The following is a 26,345-nucleotide window of genomic DNA, read 5'->3' as shown; positions in this document are numbered from 1 at the left end:
TTCTCTTGGCACGCATTGACTTAGTTATTTGGTGTGTGTCTGCCTCCTAAATCCCAAGTCTAAATGCAAATGCAAAGAACCTACTGTATAGCACAGGAAACTATACTCAATATTTTGTAATAACCTATAAGGGAAAAGAATCTGAAAAAGAATACACACACACACACACACACACACACACACACACACACACACACATATATACACATATGTAGGGGAGTTCCTTGGTGGTCCAGTGGTTAGGACTTGGCGCTTTCACTGCCTTGGCCCAGAGTTCAATTCCTGGTCAGGGAACTAAGATTTCATAAGCCACGTGGAGCGGCCAGAAAAAAAAAAAAAAGAACATATATATATATATATATATATATATATATATATATATATATATATATAAATGAATTGCTGTGCTGTACACCTGAAACTAACACAATATTGTAGATCAACTATACAAACCGTCTTCCTCTGCGTTGAAACCAGACAAAAGCCCCAGCAAGTTAGGAGGGACAGGGGCAGAGGAAGCCTCTCTCATACATGAGATCGACTTGATGTATTTAAAGAGGCCATGGTACTTGCAGGCCCTAGAAAATATGTAATACTGCCCAGAGTTACTTTTATGCTTCTCAGCATTTCTTTTGGTGACTAGATTCTCCAGTGCTTCCCAACACTATGATCACCAGGCCTTGCATCATTAAACAGTTGCTGTACTTCACCCCAAAGATGATGATGAGCAGAAATACCCAATGTCATCCCTACATGGAGTCTAAAAAGTTATTAGAATGCTTTTGATAAAAGGTGTGTTAATATGAATCATTATTATCATACTGTTCTTTCTTTATAACATCTTTGGGGACTGAGTGGTGATCCCCACTTCTACAGGATCTGTAGTCCGAACAAAATTATTTTGTGGGTCTTCAAGTTCAGATTTACAGAGTAATGTTCTAAATCTACAATTATTAGTTTTGCATGTATGTCAGATGAACTACTCAACTTTATAGGTGAAAAAGAGGCATTTCTATTTCAAGCTCTTATTTTTGATCCTTACCGTGATGGGACAGAGCACAGTAAGGATCTTGCTAGACGCCGATTTTCGTGCAGCCCCAATGCACAAAATGATATAAATCATCAATCCTTTTGCAGAAATCTTCAAATTTCACTTTAGATAGGCACAAAAATTTGAAAATGGTGGGGAGGAGAGATTGCACAGACTCGAGAGGATGCTAAAGACAGGATGATGAGCAGCTGTTTCCTGTCTCACTGAAGATGGGGCAGGGCTTAACTGAAGTGGGAAGGGTGGGGGTTTATGTCTAAAAGGAGCCACATTGAAACGTGCAAGTCCCATATCTCAAGGAAAGCCTAGAATGAACCCCATTCTTGGCTCTATTCCTTTTGGTTGCAACATCACAGATATTTTACAAGAAATAGCATATTCTTTGCAAGAAGATTCTGGTCTTAAGGTTGTCCAGTGGGTTCCAGAGCTCTTTTTGATAAGGAACAATTTGTTCAAGGAAATCTTATAATGAAACCCCAAACAGAAAACAAATTGAAGCCCTGCAAGGGAACCTTCAGCAGTCTGTTTCCTCAGCTCTAGTCTAGTATTACGTAGATCTACACACTCTTCAGTGACGTCTTCATGGAGAAGATGGGATGTGAACCAGGCTTTACATGGCCAATAGACTCTGCCTGGATGATGTGTCTCTCAGGTTTCAATGCAGGAAAAATAAACCACTCCAGGCATGTCAAGCAGAAAGAGATGCAACACAGGGAATTAGGTGCCTACAGTATCATTGGAAGGACTGGAGGAATAAGTCAGGGGTTCTTTTGGCTTCAAGGTCACACTACAGTAGTTGTGATGCAGAGATCAGGAAACTGCCAAGACTGTACTGCCACCAATCTGGCCACTCCAGGGCCACCCACCACACGTGAGCTGGTAGAGCTGGGCTGCTGCAGCCAGTGTCAGTGTCTGTTAAGCAGCAACACTGCAGGAAGATAGCATCTGTCGCCTCCTGCCTTCTGATCTTCATGCGAGAGCATCTCACTGCAGAACCTAAATTGAACCACAGCCTCAGAGAAGTCTGGGAATAGAGCTTTTAGCCTGTTTTCATTCTCTATGACACAAGATGGAACCTAGAAGAAGCTGACTGGATCCAGTCCAGAAGAAATGGGAAGAGGCAGTGTTTGGGGAGAGACTTAGCGAAGGTGGAGCTGATGCAAACCGGAGGACCAATTCTGGGTCAAGTGGAAATCTGAAGCCTCGCTGTGAAGTCAGTAAGAAGCCTTGAATGGATAAATGGAGGGCAAGGAATCACTTTCCATAGAAAGTTTAAGAATAGCCCAAGCAATCTTTTTAGGATGATTTGAGATGCAGTCTTTTATTTCTTTCCTGTTTTAGAGCATAAGTAATCTATGTTCATTGTAAAAATATTAGAAAATGCATTAATCCAAAAAGAAAAATAAAAGTCACTCATAATCCCACCGTTGGGAGAGAATCATATGTTGGTGAATCTCTTTGCAGATATTCCAGGGTTTCCTTTACTATGATATCATGGTTTTTAACTTTTTTTAACTTACGAACAACTTTCCACTTTAATAAATGGCCGTCTAGCGACAATGTCAATATGTTACCAGCCGTACTGTCAATAGGATTCTGTTATAGGGAGGTCTCCTATTTTATTTAGTAAATACTTTATTTTAAAGCCCGTCTTTGTTGGACATTCCAATATTTTAGATTAATAGTGATGGAATGAATAGAAAATGCAGTATTTCAGAAAGGGGTCGAATTGTGAGGTGCTAAAAGCAAAAATATCAATGAGATGGGAGATGTAGCAAAGCTCATAATGTGTTAAAGCGGGAAAGAACTTAGAGGTCATCCTGGTCCATCTTCCTCATTTAACAGATGGGTGCAGTCGAGACCATATTTCACTCACGTTATCCCGAACTCATCAGTCCTTGTTCTCCATCCTTCTTTCATCTTTCCTAAGCCTTGTGTACGATTCATACTGAGGTCCAAATCTAAACAACTGACAGAAAATATGACTTAAAGAACAAGGTCAACAAAAACCCAAGTTATTACAATTCAATTCACTCAGTGCATCTAGCGTTTATTGAGAGGCTTCTCAGTGGTTAATACAGTGTTTGGGGAGAAGGGGATGTAAAAAAATTCGGATACTGACCCTACCCTCAAAGCACCTACTGTCTTATCTCCTTTGATGAGAAGGAAGGCTTCAGGCATGTTGAAGCACCTGCCGGTCTTTTATGTGGGAATGGCCTTGGGTCCCAGAAAAATTCCCTCCACAATTCCTCACCTCTTGGGTTTTGGTTGTAAAAAAGCAGGAAAGTGAGAAGGAACTGTATAAGGTTTTCTGTTTTCCAGTACAAGAACATTTAAGACATGATCTCTGATATTTTTCTTGTCTAGACATTCTCATCTTTTTACTTTTTAATAAAGCAATAGGCAGTTATCCCTTGTGGTTTGTAGCTACAGTTCATTATCAGAGGAACGCCTGGCTTTTAAACGGCGTTAACACTGAAATCCTCTTCTCTTGTCTCTTTCTAGTAAAGATTTCCTTGTCTTGATCCTCTCTCTCCACATATTGATCACACATTGCCTGCTTCAAACTGTTCTCTTAATCATTCCACTTTTTCCAAGGGAATATCTAACTCTTAATATGCTGCAGGTTTCCTATTACACTTCCTTTGCCTTAAAAATATCTTGAAAGAGTAAATCTGCCAATAAAGAAACTACCCAGACCAAAAAAAGCCCTTCCACAAATTCTCCCAAATGGAGCTGGACCGTAAGCAGAGAAAATGTAGCAGTGACATTCGAACACTGTGTCCGAGCTCCTGGACCCATACATGGACTGGTCCAACTCCAGTGGAAGCCTCAGCCTGTCACTCCCTCGCCACTTGACTGGTACCTTCTGAGATCTCAGCTGGATGCACTGGAAGCTGTTTGGGGATAATGAATTCCAAGCATGGTTTGAGATCTAGTCATTTTGCCCTGTTGTTCTTGTATTCCTTCTGTTTAACAATTTGTAGCTTTTAATGTTTTTGGTCAGAGTTATAGCTCTTAAGCAGATGGTTGTAATCAGTCCCCAGGGGTGAGCCTTGGAGGGAAATTGGATGGGAGACTCAGCAAGGAATGAGAATTCTGTGACTCACTCTGCTCGACCTCAGGGCCAGCAGTGAGGGTGCTGATTGCTCTCAACCTGTTCTTGGGCAAGTAGTAAATGTTGATTGATCTTTCCTCAGACGGTAGGGACGATATCCACATAAGAGAACATGAAAAATAGTATGTGCCAAAAATGTATTCACGGGAGCCAAACGCATGCGTGCTTAGAATCAAGTTGCTGAATCCAGTCCATTTGTCATTCTTTTTATGTCCGAGTTTTAGTAACAGGATGTTTACAAATAGTTTACATTCCTCTTGGGACATCTTCCCTAACCAAATGTCATACTAGTGTTAGCCGGGAGTTATTTGGACTTGCTCAGTTCTTGTTTCCAGCCCCATGATTTAGGCTATTTATGTAAGCAGAATCCTGCATTGAAGATAATGGGCTTCTCTTGTCTGTCCATAAGGAGAAAAATTATTAGATCAGTGGGAATTTTACAGAGTATCTTATTAAATCCTCAGACGTTAAATATTTCAGTTACTTGGAATGCACACATGATAGAAGCAAACTTCAGCTGACATTCAAAAGCATATTTGATGAAAATGTCAATGCTGACATTTATTTTTATTAATATTATTTTATGTAATGCTATTCTCAAAGGAAATTATATTTATCAGGCCTTTCTTTTTTTCTCTAAACCCTTTCATTGTACTCCAAAATATCTTTCTTTTCTGGTTATAGAGTGGTAAATCTTTATTGTAGAATATTTGGAAAACATAGAGAAGTATAAAGAAAACTAAAAAGTACCTATGATTCTTCGATCCTGGGATCTTCAGTTTTTTAAAAGATAGTCAACAGTGAACACTACTTGAAACCTTGTAAAACTTTAAAAATTGTTTCTGAATTGAATATTTCCCAGTTTAAACCCTGATTCATTTTTCTGATAGAAATCTTACCCTTAAGTGTCAGGGCTCCCTGATGCCACACATCAAATGGAGCTTAGTTCTAGAATGACTCCTTTTCAGATAAGTAGACAAGAAGATGGGCAAGAGGTAGTTTAGCCTGGTTCCTTTTACTGGAGTCATGGTTAAACTACTATTTCCTTTTTTTTTTAAATAAATTTATTTTATTTATTTATTTTTGTCTGCGTTGGGTGTGTGCAACCCAATGCGTGTGCATTACTGCACACGGGCTTTCTCTAGTTGCGGCGAGCAGGGGCTACTCTTCGTTGCGGTGTGAGGGCTTCTTATTGCGGTGGCTTCTCTTGTTGTGGCTCACGGGCTTCGGTAGTTGTGGAGCACGGGCTTTGTTGCTCTGTGGCACGTGCGATCTTCCCGGACCAGAGATTGAACCCGTGTCCCCTGCACTGGCAGGCAGATTCTTAACCACTGCGCCACCAGGGAAGTCCCACACTATTTCCTTTTTAATGTAATATTCTGAGAATAAAATCTAGAACCATGCATGCAATTGAGGAGATCACTCAGTTGTAATAAGAGAATATATTCAACAGGTTAGAAAATGAAGCCTCAGCCTTGGCTGCATGGAGTCCTGGGCTGTGAGTATTCTGAGTTGGACATATTGCTGCTGTGGGCAAAATGGTGTTTCTGAAGTGAGGGGCAAGAAGAGAGTGAATAGCTGGTAGGCAGCCAACGAGTCTGCTGAGGCAATGTTGCTCACAGAGCCAGTCGGGGCAAATCTGGGACACTAACTGGAGGCCTCTAACCCCACATGCCACAAGCTTTGAACTAAGTGGACTTCTGATGCCCACTTTTCCATATAAACCTGAAACCAGATGAGCAAGACAGTTAGGTTTTAGAATTGTTCAACGTAAGTAGTGAAAGATAAAGTAATATTCTTTTAACAGGGTACATGGAGTTTTTACTGAACCAAACCATGTAGATGTATTTATGACTGAATTCACCTCCTATCTCCAGCCAGGTCTCTGGAAGTAAATTCTTTCCAGATACAACCATGCTAAGATCCATGCCAAGAAATGCTTATTCTAGAGCCAGTAGTTTTTCACACAAGCAATTTCTAAACTGAAAAATACACTCTGGCTGATAAACATCAGATAGGAAAAAAAAAAAAACCCTATGTATTTAATTCCACAAATTTTTATACTGGTATAACTTAATTCTACAGGTTTGTGTATAGATGTAATTCTAATCTTGTAGTATACCTTCATTTAATGTGCTTCATATATATCTTGATTCTAAAATTCTCTCTCAAGTGACATTTCTATAGCTTTTTCTTAGGCGTATGCCTTCTGATCCCTGTTTGAAAGTGAAGGCATTCTCCAGCTAATACCCACCACCTGGAATGCTAAGCTGAGAACCTGCTAATTATTCATCACCTTTCCATTCTTTGCCTTCTTTTTCCTCCTATTTACCACCTCAATTCACTTACTCTAGCCTATAGATGGAGAGAACAATCTAGAGGCATAATTGCAGATATTATTTGGAACAACAGCTGTCATACAAGTTTTTGTTTTACTGCTGTCTTGGCCTTCCTCGCTCTTTTCTGCAAGTGAGTGGCTAATTGCCCAGACTTTCTAAGATCTGAGGTTTAAAACTCCACCGTCTCAAGGCTGTACCTGTTATCAGATGAGATAACTACCTTTGGCAGAAGTGTGTAGAGCTGTTTTGATGGCAGAGAACATTAATTTGCAACTACTGCCACACAGAACGAAGGAAATGCAACTGCTGTCCTCCTGGGAGAAGCCACTTAGGCAAGAAAATAAATAAGAGGATTTTGATTATATTAGGAACTCTTATGCTTGTGTCCAGGGAGGCTCCATCTTTTGGTTTTATTTGCGGTACGCGGGCCTCTCACTGTTGCGGCCTCTCACTGTTGCGGCCTCTCCCGTTGTGGAGCACAGGCTCCAGACGCGCAGGCTCAGCGGCCATGGCTCACGGGCCCAGCCGCTCTGTGGCATGTGGGATCTTCCCGGACCGGGGCACGAACCCGTGGCCCCTGCATCGGCAGGCGGACTCTCAACCACTGCGCCACCAGGGAAGCCCGGGAGGCTCCATCTTTAAACTTATGTAGTTTCATGTTTACACAAGAATTATAATGGAAGAAAAAAGGCTCAGAGCTCTCTGGACCAGCATTTCACATTTTTAAAATGTATCCATGTTCTGTGAGGGTGATAAAAGCCACCATTTGCACTTGTTCATTATTTCATCTTGTTAAATGAGATACCAAATGTAAAGGGCCCAGCGCAGTCCCTGGCATGCAGTAGGCCACCTAGAGATGTCCTTTCTCTTCCCTTCTATCTCTCTCGCTTACATCTTTTTGCTTCTGCTTCTTGTCAGAAGTCGTATCTGAAGAGAATCCAGAACTCCAGCATGTCGGTGCAGTAGTGGGTCGGAGCCAATGAACACATACTCTGCTGTTGTGCATCAAGCTCTCCAGGTCCCACTATTTTCTGTGAGTATCGTGGCTCATCCTTGTTGGGTACAGAGAATCATGTTCATGCAGGTTGCTCTTACCAGACCTACTACTTATGGAACAAAGGGAGTGTTGGTCTAGTAGAGGGAGAGATATGCACTTGAATAACTCATCATAATACTCTGTGCCAGGCACTGGGTGATCATACTATAATAATAATAACCATTGTTAGTATAGCTAGTAATTACTGAGCACTTACTATATGCCAAACACTATTCTAGATGTTTTTACATACTGGATAGACTTATTTACTGAAGGGGCCCAATGAACTAGGCTTCAGTCTAGAAACACCTTTCTCTCCTTCAAACACAGTCTGTCAGAAATTCGACAATACCAGATTCCTACCTTTCCTTCTCACTTGCAGTTATGAAACCAGTCCCAATTTCAGGTATGACAAAGTCCAGACCAGACTAATACAAAACTTCAGACTCAGGTCAGGTTTAAATCTGCCTGGATCCCTCCTGGCTTCCCAGTGCCCATCTGCAGTCCCCATGAAGACCAGCTGTGCCTGACTGCATGAGCTGCCCCTGTAATTGTTCAATAGCCTTCTCTCTTTATTTGAGCAAGCTGGCAACCTTACAACGAACCTTCCTTGACTAGAAGAAGATGGGCAATAAATTCTCAGCAGAGCTTTTGAGAAACAAGACACTTGGCTGCTGCAACCACATTGGCCACCACCCAGTTGCTCTGGTAGTAATTGGCTGCCTCTTGCTACATTTTTCCCTTGGACAGCTCATGTGTTGTGGTGTCATGATTTTTTAACTAACATCTTTGTTTCTGTAAAGGGATGTTGAGGCTGAAGGCACCGAGAGAGGGGAAAGGGGAATTTTTCTGAGGAGGGTGTTTTTGGCAGAAAGCTTCACCCTCTATCTTGAGAGAGATTCTGCCCTCTCACCTCCAGTGAGATGAGGTTACTGGGCAAATTGAATATGTAAACCTCATGAAGTTCACTTCCTCTCTAGCCTTCTCTCACACAGTCTTTTGGGGCCGTGATTGCTGCATCTCGTAGGCCCCTCTTTGTAAATCCCAAGGAATATGTCTTGTTCTACTCTTTCACATGGGGTTCCTTATCACCTCATGGCCACCCCGGAGATTCACTGGGAAGCTAAGGCAACAGGATAAGCCCCCTCCCACTACAGTTCCTCATTTGTAAGGGAGATTAAATACCTTATCCTAGATCACATACTCAGTAATGCTATTACTGGAATAAAACCCAGGCTGGGCTGATTCCAAAGCTCATACTTCCCACCACACCCTGGCAAAGAAGGTGAAAATATTACAGAATAAGCAGGGCTGTGAGGGGTGAGCCTGCGATGTCTGTGTCTCTGATGGCAAGTGCTCCCACATGGGTCCACAGAGGAAGCCTGAGGCCAGACTGTGGAGGGCCGTGAGTAGGTGACGGGCCTGGAAAACAGGGCGGGGGAGTTTGGACTCTGCCAGAGGTAATCAGAGTCATTTGAGCAGGCAACTCCCTCATTTCTCTGCTTCAGAGATTGTCCAGGTGGTCGAGTGGAGAACAGGTGGAGGGAGCAGGGCTGCAGTGAGAAGTATTGCAACTGTCTGAGTGAGAGAGGGTAACAGTCCACCAGGCAGCGCTGGTGGGGCTGGAGGAGGAGGGGCCAGTGCAGGAGCAAAAGTGGTGCCCGCGGTGCCCGCTGGTTCTCCACACACACACACACACCGAGGATGGAGGCAGGGACAGGAAACAGCGTGGGTGCTCTCCAAGGTGCCCTAGAAAAAGGCAGATCTCCAGGCTTCCCCAGGCAGCCCAGCCCAGCTGGTGCACACCACGTAGAGGTGCTGAGCTCTGCAAAGGGAGGATAAATGCTCAGCAAAACACATCCCTGCAGCTTTAGACAGGGAAGGCCCGAACGTGTGTTTGTAATGGGTTCCCAGGCTGCAAACAGTTAACACTGTTAGTGACCTGTGGAGAGTGCAGAGTCATGGGTAAGGGCTACCTGAGAAGCTTGGTGCTCACCTGTGAAGTCTGCAAAGTGAGCCTGGGCTGGCTCTCTTCTTCTCCTTTTCAAAATACAGATGCTAGAGTCTTAAGGGGGTGTGGGCGTGCACGCATGCAGGTGTTCGTGTCTAAATCGTCTTCTCTCCACGTTCAGCAGACTGATTTCCCTGCCTGAGTCAGGTCACCTTGCTGTGGCTGGGAAACTCTATGCCACGCATGAAGCTTTTCATTCTAAATCACTTTTTGTTTCTAAATGAGTTTTACAAAACAGCAACCATTAATCAACACCTTGGGAGACTTCCGGGAAGATGGCGGAAGAGTAAGACTCGGAGATCACCTTCCTCCCCACAGATACACCAGAAATACATCTACGCGTGGAACAACTCCTACGTAGCACCTACTGAACGCTGGCAGAAGACCTCAGACCTCCCAAAAGGCAAGGAACCCCCCATGTACCTGGTTAGGGCAAAAGAAAAAACTAAACAGAGACAAAAGGATAGGGATGGGTCCTGCACCAGTGGGAGGGAGCTGTGAAGGAGGAAAAGTGTCCACACACTAGGAAGCCCCTTCGCGGGCGGAGACTGCGGGTGGCGGAGTGGGGGAGCTTTGGAGCCACGGAGGAGAGCACAGCAACAGGGGTGCGGAGGGCAAAGCGGAGAGATTCCAGCGCAAAGGATCGGGGCCGACCGGCACTCACCAGCCGAGAGGCTTGTGTGCTCGCCCGACGGGGCGGGCGGGGCTGGGAGCTGAGGCTCCGGCTTCTGTCGGAGCGCCGGGAGAGGACTGAGGTTGGCGGCGTGAACACAGCCTGCAGGGCGTTAGTGCACCGCGGCTAGCCGGGAGGGAGTCCGGGGAAAAGTCTGGACCTGCCGAAGAGGCAAGAGACTTTTCCTTCCCTCTTTGTTTCCTGGTGCACGAGGAGAGGGGATTAGGAACGCTGCTTAAGAGAGCTCCAGAGACGGGCGCGAGCCGCGGCTAAAAGTGCGGAGCCCAGAGACAGACATGAGACGCTAAGGCCGCTGCTGCCGCCACCAAGAAGCCTGTGTGCGAACACAGGTCACTATCCACACCCCCTTCCGGGGAGCCTGTGCAGCCCGCCACTGCCAGGGTCCCGGGATCCAGGGACAACTCCCCCGGGAGAACGCACGGCGAGCCTCAGGCTGGTGCAACGTCACGCCGGCGTCTGCCGCCGCAGGCTCGCCCCGCCCTACGTGCCCCTCCCTACCACCCCCCCACCCCCACCCCCCCACCCCCCCACCCCCCCACCCCCCCCCCCCGGCCTGAGTGAGCCAGAGCCTCCGAATCAGCGGCTCCTTTAACCCCGTCCTGTCTGAGCAAAGAACAGACGCCCTCCGGCGACCTACACGCACAGGCGGGGCCAGATCCAAAGCTGAGCCTCTGGGAGCTGTGAGAACAAAGAAGAGAAAGGGAAATCTCTCCCAGCAGCCTCAGAAGCTGCGGATTAAAGCTCCACAATCAACTTCATGTACCCTGCATTTGTGGAATACATGAATAGACAAACGAATCATCCCAAATTAAGGAGCGGTGTGGATGAAAGGCTCTTGGTGCTGCATCCAGGAGTTAGTGCTGTGCCTCTGAGGTGGGAGAACCACCTTCAGGACACTGGTCCGCAAGAGGCCTCCCAGCTGCACATAATATCAAACAGCGAAAATCTCCCAGAGATCTCCATCTCAACACCAGCACCCAGCTTCACTCAACGACCAGCAAGCTACAGTGCTGGACATCCTATGCCAAACAACTAGCAAGACAGGAACACAACACCACCCATTAGCAGAGAGGCTGCCCAAAATCATAATAAGTCTACAGACACCCCAAAACACACCACCAGACGTGGACCTGCCCACCAGAAAGACAAGATCCAGCCTCATCCACCAGAACACAGGCACTAGTCCCCTCCACCAGGAAGCCTACACAACCCACTGAACCAACCTTAGCCACTGGGGACAGACACAAAAAACAACAAGAACTACGAACCTTCAGCCTGCAAAAAGGAGACCCCAAACACAGTAAGATAAGCAAAATGAAAAGACAGAAAAACACACAGCAGATGAAGGAGCAAGATAAAAACCCACCAGACCTAACAAATGAAAAGGAAATAGGCAGTCTACCTGAAAAAGAATTCAGAATAACGATAGTAAAGATGATCCAAAATCTTGGAAATAGAATAGACAACATGCAAGAATCAGTTAACAAGGACCTAGAAGAACTAAAGATGAAACAAACAATGATGAACAACACAATAAATGAAATGAAAAATACTCTAGATGGGATCAATAGCAGAATAACTGAGGCAGAAGAACGGATAAGTGACCTGGAAGATAAAATAGTGGAAATAACTATTGCAGAGCAGAATAAAGAAAAAAGAATGAAAAGAACTGAGGACAGTCTCAGAGACCTCTGGGACAACATTAAACTCAACAACATTCGAATTATAGGGGTTCCAGAAGAAGAAGAGAAAAAGAAAGGGACTGAGAAAATATTTGAAGAGACTATAGTTGAAAACTTCCCTAATATGGGAAAGGAAATAGTTAATCAAATCCAGGAAGCACAGAGAGTCCCATACAGGATAAATCCAAGGAGAAATACGCCAAGACACATATTAATCAAACTGTCAAAAACTAAATACAAAGAAAACATATTAAAAGCAGCAAGGGAAAAACAACAAATAACACACAAGGGAATCCCCATACGGTTAACAGCTGATCTTTCAGCAGAAAATCTGCAAGCCAGAAGGGAGTGGCAGGACATATTGAAAGTGTTGAAGGAGAAAAACCTGCAACCAAGATTACTCTACCCAGCAAGGATCTCATTCAGATTTGATGGAGAAATTAAAACCTTTACAGACAAGCAAAAGCTGAGAGAGTTCAGCACCACCAAACCAGCTCTACAACAACTGCTAAAGGAACTTCTCTAGGCAAGAAACACAAGAGAAGGAAAAGACCTACAATAACAAACCCAAAACAATTAAGAAAATGGGAATGGGAACATACATATGGATAATTACCTTAAATGTAAATGGACTAAATGCTCCCACCAAAAGACACAGATTGGCTGAATGGATACAAAAACAAGACGCATATATTTGCTGTCTACAAGAGACCCACTTCAGACCTAGAGACACATACAGACTGAAAGTAAGGGGATGGAAAAAGGTATTTCATGCAAATGGAAACCAAAAGAAAGCTGGAGTAGCAATTCTCATATCAGACAAAATAGACTTTAAAACAAAGACTATTAGAAGAGACAAAGAAGGACACTACATAATGATCAAGGGATCGATCCAAGAAGAAGATATAACAATTGTAAATATTTATGCACCCAACATAGGAGCACCTCAATACATAAGGCAAATACTGACAGCCATAAAAGGGGAAATCGACAGTAACACATTCATAGTAGGGGACTTTAACACCCCACTTTCACCAATGGACAGATCATCCAAAATGAAAATAAATAAGGAAACACAAGCTTTAAATGATACATTAAATGAGATGGACTTAATTGATATTTATAGGACATTCCATCCAAAAACAACAGAATACACATTTTTCTCAAGTGCTCATGGAACATTCTCCAGGATAGATCATATCTTGGGTCACAAATCAAGCCTTGGTAAATTTAAGAAAATTGAAATTGTATCAAGTATCTTTTCCGACCACAACGCTATGAGACTAGATATCAATTACAGGAAAAGATCTGTAAAAAATACAAACACATGAAGGCTAAACAATACACTAGTTAATAATGAAGTGATCACTGAAGAAATCAAAGAGGAAATCAAAAAATACCTAGAAACAAATGACAGTGGAGACACGACGACTCAAAATCTATGGGATGAGCAAAAGCAGTTCTCAGAGGGAAGTTTATAGCAATACAATCCTACCTTAAGAAACAGGAAACATCTCGAATAAACAACCTAACCTTGCACCTAAAGCAATTAGAGAAAGAAGAACAAAAAAACCCTGAAGTTAGCAGAAGGAAAGAAATCATAAAAATCAGATCAGAAATAAATGAAAAAGAAATGAAGGAAACGATAGCAAAGATCAATAACACTAAAAGCTGGTTCTTTGAAAGGATAAACAAAATTGATAAACCATTAGCCAGACTCATCAAGAAAAAAAGGGAGAAGACTCAAATCAATAGAATTAGAAATGAAAAAGGAGAAGTAACAACTGACACTGCAGAAATACATAAGATCATGAGAGATTACTACAAGCAACTCTATGCCAATAAAATGGACAACCTGGAAGAAATGGACAAATTCTTAGAAAGGCACAACCTGCCAAGACTGAATCAGGAAGAAATAGAAAATATGAACAGACCAATCACAAGCACTGAAATTGAAACTGCGATTAAAAATCTTCCAACAAGCAAAAGCCCAGGACCAGATGGCTTCACAGGCGAATTCTATCAAACATTTAGAGAAGAGCTATCACCTATCCTTCTCAAACTCTTCCAAAATATAGCAGAGGGAGGAACACTCCCAAACTCATTCTACGAGGCCACCATCACCCTGATACCAAAACCAGACAAGGATGTCACAAAGAAAGAAAACTACAGGCCAATATCACTGATGAACATAGATGCAAAAATCCTCAACAAAATACTAGCAAACAGAATCCAACAGCACATTAAACGGATCATACACCATGATCAAGTGGGGTTTATTCCAGGAATGCAAGGATTCTTCAATATACGCAAATCAATCAACGTGATACACCATATTAACAAATTGAAGGAGAAAAACCATATGATCATCTCAATAGATGCGGAGAAAGCTTTTGACAAAATTCAACACCCATTTATGATAAAAACCCTCCAGAAAGTAGGCATAGAGGGAACTTTCCTCAACATAATAAAGGCCATATATGACAAACCCACAGCCAACATCGTCCTCAATGGTGAAAAACTGAAAGCATTTCCACTAAGATCAGCAACAAGACAAGGTTGCCCACTCTCACCACTCTTATTCAACATAGTTTTGGAAGTTTTAGCCACAGCAATCAGAGGAGAAAAGGAAATAAAAGGAATCCAAAGCGGAAAAGAAGACGTAAAGCTGTGACTGTTTGCAGATGACATGATACTATACATAGAGAATCCTAAAGATGCTACCAGAAAACTACTAGAGCTAATCAATGAATTTGGTAAAGTTGCAGGATACAAAATTAATGCACAGAAATCTCTGGCATTCCTATACGCTAAGGATGAAAAATCTGAAAGTGAAATCAAGAAAACACTCCCATTTACCATTGCAACAAAAAGAATAAAATATCTAGGAATAAACCTACCTAAGGAGACAAAAGACCTGTATGCAGAAAATTATAAGACACTGATGAAAGAAATTAAAGATGATACAAATAGATGGAGAGATATACCATGTTCTTGGATTGGAAGAATCAACATTGTGAAAATGACTCTACTACCCAAAGCAATCTACAGATTCAATGCAATCCCTATCAAATTACCACTGGCATTTTTCACAGAACTAGATCAAAAAATTTCACAATTTGTATGGAAACACAAAAGACCCCGAATAGCCAAAGCAATCTTGAGAACAAAAAACGGAGCTGGAGGAATCAGGCTTCCTGACTTCAGACTATACTACAAAGCTACAGTAATCAAGACAGTATGGTACTGGCACAAAAACAGAAATATAGATCAATGGAACAGGATAGAAAGCCCAGAGATAAACCCACGCACACATGGTCGCCTTATCTTTGACAAAGGAGGCAGGAATGTACAGTGGAGAAAGGACAGCCTCTTCAATAAGTGGTGCTGGGAAAACTGGACAGCTACATGTAAAAGTATGAGATTAGATCACTCCCTAACACCATACACAAAAATAAACTCAAAATGGATTAAAGACCTAAATGTAAGGCCAGAAACTATCAAACTCTTAGAGGAAAACATAGGCAAGACACTCTATGACATAAATCACAGCAAGGTCCTTTTTGACCCACCTCCTAGAGAAATGGAAATAAAAACAAAAGTAAACAAATGGGACCTAATGAAACTTAAAAGTTTTTGCGCAGCAAAGGAAACCATAAACAAGACCAAAAGACAACCCTCAGAATGGGAGAAACTATTTGCAAATGAAGCAACTGACAAAGGATTAATCTCCAAAATTTATAAGCAGCTCATGCAGCTTAATAACAAAAAAACAAACAACCCAATCCAAAAATGGGCAGAAGACCTAAATAGACATTTCTCCAAAGAAGATATACAGAGTGCCAACAAACACATGAAAGAATGCTCAACATCACTAATCATTAGAGAAATGCAAATCAAAACTACAATGAGATATCATCTCACACCAGTCAGAATGGCCATCATCAAAAAATCTAGAAACAATAAATGCTGGAGAGGGTGTGGAGAAAAGGGAACCCTCTTGCACTGTTGGTGGGAATGTAAATTGATACAGCCACTGTGGAGAACAGTATGGAGGTTCCTTAAAAAACTACAAATAGAACTACCATATGACCCAGCAATCCCACTACTGGGCATATACCCTGAGAAAACCATAATTCAAAAAGAGTCATGTACCAAAATGTTCATTGCAGCTCTATTTACAATAGCCCAGAGATGGAAACAACCTAAGTGTCCATCATCAGATGAATGGATAAAGAAGATGTGGCACATATATACAATGGAATATGACTCAGCCATAAAAAGAAACGAAATTGAGCTATTTGTAATGTGGTGGATAGACCTAGAGTCTGTCATATAGAGTGAAGTAAGTCAGAAAGAGAGAGACAAATACCATATGCTAACACATATATATGGAATTTAAGAAAAAAAAAATGTCATGAAAAACCTAGGGGTGAAACAGGAATAAAGACACAGACTTACTACTAGAGAATGGACTTGAGGCTATGGGGAGGGGGAAGGGTAAACGGTGACAAAGCGAGAGAGAGGCATGGACATATATACACTACCAAACGTAAGGTAGATAGCTAGTGGGAAGCAGCCGCATAGCACAGGGAGATCAGCTCGGTGCTTTGTGACCACCTAGAGGGGTGGGATAGGGAGAGTGGGAGGGAGGGAGACGCAAGCGGGAAGAGATATGGGAACATATGTATATATATAACTGATTCATTTTGTTGTGAAGCTGAAACTAACATACCATTGTAAAGCAATTATACTCCAATAAAGATGTTAAAATGAAAAAAAAAAAAATCAACACCTTGTTCGGCCATGGGTCCTTTTCAGCTGTATTAGGTGTCGTGGGAGCATCTGCCTGGGGCTCCCAGATGAAGTCCACATTCCTGTTCCTCCAGCCCTTCACGATCTGCCTGCTTCTTGCCCTTCCAGCCTCATCTCTCACCACGCAAAAGCTCCCTAGTTCTCAGACCTTCTGAACTTGCAGTTCACCCTACATGCTTCTTCACATCCAGGTGCAGGGGCACATTTCATCCTTTCTGCTTGAAAGGTCCTTCAAGCACAGGCACCGTGAGCCCCCTCCCTTCTCCTGGCCGTTCCGACTCACCTTCCATGCTTGGCGTGGCGTAGGTGATGCCTCTTCTGAGAAGCTCTCCCTCACTTAACGGCTCTGAGTTTTCTTCTTCTGTGTTCACATGACTTTGTCACACTTTCACACTGTATTTTAAAGTCGTTTTCTTTCATTATAAAAGGCACTCAGACTTATAGTGGAAAATTTGGTCAAGATCAAAAAAAAAAAAAAGCTTAAAGGAGAAAAAAAATTAAGACAAAAGTCAACAACTTGGGGTTATAAGTACTGTTAATAGTTCGATGAATTTCTTTCCAGAATTTTTTTCTATACATATGTTTATACATTTTTACATATTTAGAGAAGGAAAAAAAATAAAGCTGCAAAAAAGACAAGGACAATATTGCCTGTAACAGTTCAGTGCATGTAGTGTTTCTAGGTGAATGGTAATTTTTAAAAATAGTTCAGAAAGTTTACAAATCAGATTGCAAGGGATTTTTTAGCACTGGTTTAACAAAAACATATGCTGGAAAATATGCTTAAACAAATCTGTTTAAACAGTTTGTATTCTCTTTTTTCATTTGGTATTTTTCATGTCCTAAATCTTCTTTGAAAATGCATTTTTAGTCCATAATCCTCTGTTTTATAATTCTCATGGTATTATAGTATTTGCTTACTTTTTGGTAGTCCCTACCAGACTGCAAGCTTATTTAAGGCTGAGCCTGTGAATTTTATCATTTTATCTTTAATACCTAATGCAGCCTGAGTGGGTTCAGTTGGCATGAAATACAATGAATGAATGAAAGATTACCTCATTCTTTCTGAATTCTTTACTCAGTCAACCAACCCCTGACTATTTGTTATCTACCTCTGAGGTGACCAAGACTATGCTTAAGTCCACAGATCTCGTGGATGCCGGGAAGCAGCACCACAAGCCACATGTCCCTTTGGGGATGAAGGTGTGACTCTTCCCACTGCTGACAGAAAGCCCTCGGGGATTGCCTCTCCTAAAGGGAGCTGCTTTGTCCAAGGTCAGCCCCTTTCCTAAGGTCGCCTGCATCCAATGACTGGTCCGTGGAAATATAAAGCTCTGGTTCCTTCTATGAAGAGTTGCTGTCTCAGCTTCTGAACTCCCCTTAGCGTTCTGTCTGCTGAGGCCGCCACAAAGACAGCACAGCTCAACTTTTCCCTTTGCCCACTCCTGCTTCTTTCTCTTCCTTTACTCGGGTGTTGACCTCAAGAGCACCGCCCCCAAACTTTCTGTGCATTAATCTCCACCTCAGAGTCTGCTTCCTGGAGAGCCCAGCCTGCAACAGTAGTGATCTAGAAGATGCGTAGACACACCCCTAACTTGAGTCTCATGCACTTCCAGATCACAGACTGTAACAACTTGAGCAGAGACCATGACCTAAACCTGTCATAGCATTAACCTCACCACAGTCTCTAGTACGTAGAACACTCTCAAATTCTGAGTAAGCATCAGCTGAGTGTTGCCAGCTATTGGGATTAAAGGCAAGACTGACTGGTTCTCGAGTTTCAAGTCTGAGAGGCTGAGTGAAGGAGATGCTACTGGGAGCAGACATTCACTTTGTGGAAAATTGGTTTGATGTTAGTTTGGTGCAAACATGTTGCATTTGAACTGTGTCAGAATCTTCAAAGGGAAATGTCTGATAGGCAGTAGGCATATAGAACCAGGTCTCGTGTACGAAACAGTTTGGAAATAGAGATTGAAGCACTATAGATTCACACAGAGCTACTAGTTGAACCTATGAGAATAAGGAAAGCTCCAAGTTGGGGGTTTTTTCTTTTTAAAATTAGAAACAGAAGAGTAGCAGATCCATCAAATGATGGCCCCTCGATTAAAGAAGGAGAGAAGAGGATGCATTGAAGGGAGAGAGGAGGGGTCAAATATATTAGGAAGAGACTCAGTATGGTGCAGTATCTCCAGAAACAAAAAGAAGAAAATTTCAATAGTGATTTCTTCATGTTAATTTGGCTCAAGCCATGCTGGAGCTGCACACTGAGTTATCTGTCCCACGGTGCAAGTATGGTAAAGGACACAGAGGCAACGCAGGGATCAGGGCAAAACTTCAGGGAATAATGACTGTTATCTTCAGAGAGGAAGGGAAATAGCAAGGTGCTAGAAAAGAGGAATATCCAGTGTACAATAGAAAGCTCTTGGAAATTAAATACATGATAACAGAAATTTTTAATGTAACAGAATTGGAAGATAACTGACTAACTCTTCCAGAAAATAGTATAAATAGGGAAAAGTATGGAGAAGAGAAAGCTGGAGAATCAATTCAGGAAGTCTAATTTCTGAAAGATGATAGAACAAATAAAACAGACCAGGGAGCTATCAAAGAAATTACATAAGAAAACTTTCCCGAAGGATATTTTTCAGATTGAATGAGCTCCACAAAGGCCCAACACAATGAATGAAAATAACCCACAACAATGATATTGATAGATATCAAAGATATTGTAGATTTCTGGGGATAAAGAATAAAAGCTCTGAGACAGAGACAGAGAGAACAGATAACAGATCACATGCAGAAGCAGGATGGTATCAGACTCTTCAGTAGCAGTACCAGAAGTTAGAAGACAATGGAATAATGCCTTTGAGGTCCTAAGAGAAAATAATTTCCAAGCTGGAATCTCATACCCAGCTAAGCTTTCAATCAAATATGATGGCAAAAAAGGACAAGATCTCAAAATGTATCTTCCATGTGTCACTTTTTTTTTTTTTTTTTGGCCGTGCCTTGAGGCTTGCAGGTTCTTAGCTCCCTGCCTAGAGATTGAACCTGGGCCACCCGGGGCCACGGCAGTGAAAGCACCGAGTCCTAACCACTGGACTGCCAGGGAATTTCCCATGTGTCACTTTTCAGAAAGTTCCTAGAGGATATGCTCCACCAAAACAAGGTAGTTAAGAAAGAGCAAGACATGAGATTAACAACATCAGTCACAACAAATAAACAAAAATTAGAGGATCCAACAGAGAAGAGAAGAAAAAGGAATGTCAAGGATGACAAGGTGGAGGAGCATGAGAGCTGAATCCTCATTTCCACGACAGGAGGTTAATGGGTAGTAGCTGTAACTGAAAAACAAATAGCAGTATAATATTGTCATTTAGAAATATGAAGGTAAATAACAGGAGGTACAGCTAAAGAGATGAAAGGAATTTCCTGGAATCTCATGGAAGAAGAAATTGGGGGAGGGGATCGGTTGGGGACAGGGTTGCTGTTTTTCTTTCAAAGTCTTGTAGTAGTATTGGACTTTTAAACTAAGCACATTTATTACTTTCATACAAATTAAATTTAGGTAAAAAGTCCATGAGTATGGCAGAAATCATTTGTAAAATGTGTGTAAAAATAGCCCCTTCACCCACACTATTAGAACTCATCTTTCAGGAGAGAAGGCAAGCTCCTCTGATTGGTCTTTCTTCTTCTGCAAATGGTTTCTGAGCAAACTCTTGGGAACCCATCAATCTGCCAATTAGAAGAAAATGCAAGAGTAACAGCAGGAATCAGGACTGCAAGGAAACAGTTACCATCCCATAAAATTATTGCCTTTACCAAATTAGAATAAACCTGTCAAAGCGATGTTTAACTATCTTTATGTAAAAATCAAAATGGTCTGACTTCAGCTGTCAAACAGACTCTTCCAACTTGTCTGTAACAAAGTGCTCCCTTAGTAAGTCATATACTTCAGGTTGCATTTGCACTTTGGGGAGATGGAGCTGCCAGCCCAGGAATCCCTGCCTTTTCCACGGCTGCCTCTGGCACACACAGAATGGCCCGCTGGCTGTTGGCCTGGCAGTTGCAGCAGGATGGGTGAATGTCGCTCCTGCAGGAAAACTATGAAGTAAAATATCATTGTACCTACCCTCACTGATCAATAAAACAAAATTAAAAATCTAGCTTCTCCACCTGAATGAGAGGCAATTTTCTGTGGCTTCTCACATTTGCTAGAATTTTACAAATATGTTTCCCCCAAACCACCAGATGAGAAAAATCAGTACAATACTAGTTATTTTTATGTGCTGCCTCATCCTTTATACAAAGTATCTCAGATCACTTTAAAGTGAGCGGGAAGAAGGGAGAGTGTGATTTATAGAGCCTGAGGGACCAGGGCTAATGCTGCAGAAGTAGGGGATGGCCCACGGAGTACTCAGGAAGGAAGGAAGTCTAAGAGTCGGATACGAACCACAGTTACTGTCCCTTGCAGGGACAGGGAAAGAATTGTAGCAGGAGTCACAACTTTACTCTCAGAGTTGAGGAGGTCATCATGGAGGGATGGTCAGACCTAGAAGCTAGGTGAACACTAACAAGGGTTGAAATGCTTATAAATCTCTCTTCACACTAATTATTTTTTAGAAAGAGCTTTACTGAGATACAATTTACACTTCATGCAATTCATCCACTTAAAATGTAAAATTCAATGGTTTTTAATATATTTAGGGAGTTATGTAACCATCAATCAATTTTAGAACATTTTCATCACCTCCCAATAAAACCCATACCCCTTAGCGGTCACTGTCCCGTCTCCCTCCCTGCCTGACATACAGTCGTACGCAACCACTATTCTACCTTCTGTCTCTATGGAGTTGTCTTTTCTGAACATCTCATATAAACAAAATCATACAATATGGTCTTCTGTGACTGGCTTCTTAAATGTAGCATAATTATTTCAAGGTTCATCCATGGTGTAGCATGTATCAGAAGTTCATTCCTTTTTATGGCAGAATAATCCATTGCATGTATGTACCACGTTTACTTACCCATTCATCAGTTGGACATTTGGATTGTTTACTTTTTGGCTACTATCACTAATACTTTAGAGAACATTTATGTATCAATTTTAGTGTGAATATGTTTTCAATTCTCTTGGATACATCTCTAGGAATTTCTGGGTTAAATGATAACTCTATGTTAAACATTCTGAGGAACTGACAAATTTTCAAAAGCACTGTTTTACATTTCCATCAGCAATGTATGAAGTTTCTAATTTTTCCACATCCTCATCAACACTTGTTTTTACCTGTCTTTTTAATTATAGCCATCCTAATGGGTATGAAGTGGTATCTCCTTGTCCCAGTAATTTCTCATCTTTAATTTCGTTCCTACACTCTCATGATATGCGGGCTTTAATGGCCAGTGGCTGTTTTATTAAAATTCCAGAATGGAAAGAAAAGGATCAATAAAGAACTCTTGAACCTCAGTGCACCTCTTAAAATTGTCCACAGACCCCAATGTTTGGAAGAAAAATTACCCCGATGCTTGGAAAGGGTAAGCACAGAGATAAATAAACTATACATTATCACTATTCATTACCATCATTACTTACTGAGGACATATATACCACCAAAGGACCATGCCAAGTGCCTTAGAGGAAATGAAAAACACACAGGCTCCTGACCACCAAGGATTTGCAGAATTCTGGAACTCATAATGATGGCAATAATACTGTTTGCACACAATTTAACAGACTATAAAGGGCTTTGAGATCTTAACTCTGGGTTGTTTTGGGTTTTTTCCTCAGAAGTTGGAAGTTAAAGCAGCCAGGGGCTCTGTGAGCCCTCTACTCCCACAAGACAAGGGGTCAGGGGCTTATCAGGAGGTAGATGTGCCATGGGGCAGCATGGCAGAGGAAATGTATCTGACAGTGGCTCTGACAAGGAGCCCCACGTGCACGGAGCATATGAAGAGCCAAGAAGGACTGGTAGCCTGGGAAGGAAGTCCGATCATGTTATGACACCATGGGCAGGAGAAACCATGGGGTACAGAGACACGCACTGGGGGCCCTAGGCGCCCAGACAGGAGATTGGGGACCAAAGGGAGGGTGCCTGGGCACACACCTGCCATGGCCTCGTGAGCTGCCACTGGCTTTCCCAGGCCACCTCCACTTCCCTAGCAATACTGGCCCATTTGTGAATTTTTGAATGTGCTGCCCATTGTTATCTTTGTGTGTTTCTTCTATAGGTTGTTTCCTGAAACACGTTCCTCCAATTCCTACACAACATTGCCAAAGACATTACCATTCAAGACGGCATCGGTTGCTTATTGAAAACCTTTTGCTCCCTCACCACCACTTAAGTAAACGTGACCAAAATGTGGCATTCAATGCTATTCTCAATCTGCTCCAGTCCCCCTTTCCCAGCTCCACTGTGCCACCAGGTAAGCCCACTTCTATATCCTTTATGAACTGGAATCAAAAAAGAGCTCTAGGGCTTCCCTGGTGGCACAGTGGTTGAGAATCCGCCTGTCAGTGCAGGGGACACGGGTTTGAGCCCTCTGCCGGGAAGATCCCACATGCCTGCCACAGAGCAACGAAGCCCGGCGCCACAACTACTGAGCCTACGCTCTAGAGCCCTCGAGCCACAACTACTGAAGCCCGTGCGCCTAGAGCACGTGCTCCGCAACAAGAGAAGCCACCGCAATGAGAAGACTCCGTACCGTAATGAAGAGTAGCCCCCGCTCGCCGCAACTAGAGAAAGCAGGAGTGCAGCAATGAAGACCCAATGCAGCCAACAATAAATAAATTAATTTAAAAAATAGGATATAGAAGTATTATTCAACCAAAAATGCAAAATGACAAAATATAAATGAAAAAGTGAAATGCAAGCATGCTGTTATTTAACAGTGGTCATCAATATCAGTGAGCCAGAAGAGTAAACAGAAGCATAGCTCCTGAGCCTGATTATTCTCCATCGCAGTAAGATGTGTATAAAAAAGGAGGGGATGGTGCTGGCCTTTGAGCTGATTTTTTAAGAAATGCAGTAGACTTGTACATTTGTGAAACAATTGGGCAACGTCAGCGATACATTTTGTGGTATACTGTGTCCTCAGCAAGCAAATTGATCTCTAGAGAAAATACCTATAGTGCATTAAACATGGCTGCAAGTTCTTTGCCACTCCTCTCATTAAGAGGTGGATCTATATCCTTTCACCCTGAGTCTGCGCTGGCCCTCTGACTCTCCTCATCCAATAGAAAGCAGCAGAAGTGACACTGTGTACCTTCCAAGGCTGAGCCTGGAGAGGCCTGCAGTTTCTCTTGTGTGCGAGAAATGCTCCCTTTTGGAACCCAGACTATGCCATGAGACACTCAAGCCATGTGGAAAAACCGAATGGAGAAGAACTAAGGTGCTCTGGTCAGCAGTCCCAGATGAGCGTCCAGCCACCAGCCAGTGCCAACTGCCAAGCACACTGGTGAGGCAACTGAGAAGTTCCACCCTGGTGAAGTCCCCACCCAGCACCACACAGAGCAGAAGAAACATCCAGCTGAGCCTGGTTAACGCTCAGAAATGTGAAAGACAGTAAATGGCTGTTGTTATTTTAAGCCACCAAGTGCTGGTGTGGTTTGCTTTCCAGCAATAGATAACCAAAACAAACCCTGATTCAGAATCAGGCAGGGTGAACTTACTGGAAAGTGAGACCAATTCAAAATTCTGCTCAGCCCTAGGAATACCAAAGTGGGACAGAAATAAGACTTTCTGCCTCCCAGGCAATTCCCAAGAGAAAGAGCTCAGTTGGCTGTGGAAGAATTAATAAAACAATGCAGTAAAGTGAGATAAACTGCTTTGTCAGCAGTGTCACTGGCAAAGTGTACAAAACCTATCATGCCGTTAAAGTAAGCAGTCTAATTACTACAATATGTATGAAGTGAAATAATCAACTTGCAGTTTGATGAGAAGAGTATATAAAATCAGTAGCTGTAAACAGCATGGTGAATCAATAAAGTTTATGAAAATGGGATTTGTTTTGTGTGACTGTGAGTAACAAATGCACAACATGTCTTGCTCTTAGGAAACGAGGAGAGGGCCCTCTGTGGTCTGAGGCCACATTCAGGATAGAGGGTTGATGTATACCTATCTACTGCTTGATTTATTTTGCTTACATCCAGGGCTGTTGGGTTTATTCTGATTTTTTAGGTTTCGCATTTGCCCAGACACCTGTCACTTGCCCATTTTGCCTCCAGCCCAGTGGACTCCTACTTATCGATGTCCAGTTAATACCACCTCTGTGAAGCCTTCCTTTATTCCTCCTACCAATAACTAATCATTTTCCTTAGTGTGTCCCAATGACACCTTTTACAAGTTGTTAAAACAGCACATATCACCTTGTTTCAATTTCTCATTATGTGAGCTTATTGGGGGCGGAACTAAGCCCTATTCAGGTTGGTATGCCCTCTAATGGGTAAGACCTGGTCCTGGGCATGTAGAAAGGCTACACAGTGGGTATTCAGTATTCAAATGGATGTGGAAGGACAGAAAGAAGGTTAGATTGGGGGGGGTGGATTCCCCTTAAACGGTGACTTATGGAAAATCCTAAGGGTTGAAAAGATAGGAAAGGAAATTATGCAATGGCTTGAGAATTTCTCTACGGGAAGGGCCTAAGCATGGGAGTACTGTTGGAAGGAGAGGTTAGAGAGTCTGCTTAGAAGCACACACTCTCTTAATTTAGACTTCATGTTTATTTGGGGTGGATTTGGGGCTCTGTTTGAGGCTATGGAAAAGCTAAAGCCACCCCTTGGTACAACCACTGAAAAAGGTGCTTGCAAAATAAGTTTGATTGGTTCTCAAAAGCTTACTGGTTGGTGGCAACATCTAATGTGCCCAAAGAAGGCAACTGGGACTGAGAACAAAATTACCTGATTGGGGTTTGAAGCTTGACCACTGGGGCAACAGCAAGAAAGCGTCATGATTTCACAGCACCGGGCATAGAGATCTCTGTAGATGGGGTCTCTGTCTTCCAAAACTGTTTCTCAACCATGCCTGGGCTCGCCCCCGTTCCTTGGAGACTTTGATTTGAGGACAGGCCCCTCAGCATTTTCTAAAATCTTTCCGGGTGTTTCTAATGGACAGTCAGGATCAGAAACCATTCATTGCTCTAGGAGCTTACATTCAGATCCAAATGCAATGACAGGGACCATAGTGTTTTCAGGATACTCTGGCAACAGAATAAAAACATTGCCTGCATATGAAGAGAGCCACATTGTATATACATTAATTGAGCTGACATTTATTGAGTGGCTATGATGTGCCAGGCCCCATGCCAGGGGCTGGGAAACAACAATGTGCAGCGCTCGTGGCGTTTACATAAGTCTAGTTGGGCTATTAGACATTAAATAATAAACACATATGTAATTACGAATTGTGATGAATGTTCTGGAGGAAAGGACAAGATGCTGTGATACAGAATAATCCAATTTAGGTGGAGTGGGGCAGGAAAGGAAAGCAGAGGGCAAGTCGCATTTAGGTTGAAACCTCAGAATACAATTCAGTGATAGATGTGTTTGAGGAGATGGAGGATAGCATTAGGTTGAACCACATGAAATTGCTGAGATTTAACCATTTATG

General features: G+C 42.5%; 1 long non-coding RNA gene across 2 annotated transcripts in view; it reads left to right on the top strand.

The window, feature by feature from the left end:
* Positions 1–24,709, top strand: part of LOC132524678 (uncharacterized) — a 150,289-nt gene extending 125,580 nt beyond the window's left edge. For both annotated transcript variants that reach the window (XR_009541969.1, XR_009541968.1), the window contains exons 4-6: positions 7,424–7,538; positions 17,891–18,018; positions 22,969–24,709. This is a non-coding gene — a long non-coding RNA (uncharacterized LOC132524678). The remainder of the gene's footprint in view (positions 1–7,423; positions 7,539–17,890; positions 18,019–22,968) is intronic.
* Positions 24,710–26,345: the final 1,636 nt, after the last annotated feature.

The sequence above is a fragment of the Lagenorhynchus albirostris genome, chromosome 8 (genome assembly GCF_949774975.1).
Source record: "Lagenorhynchus albirostris chromosome 8, mLagAlb1.1, whole genome shotgun sequence".
In the NCBI taxonomy this organism is placed as follows: Eukaryota; Metazoa; Chordata; class Mammalia; order Artiodactyla; family Delphinidae; genus Lagenorhynchus; species Lagenorhynchus albirostris.
The sequence above is the reverse complement of the archived record's forward strand: the minus strand, read 5'-3'. Positions and strand labels throughout refer to the sequence as shown.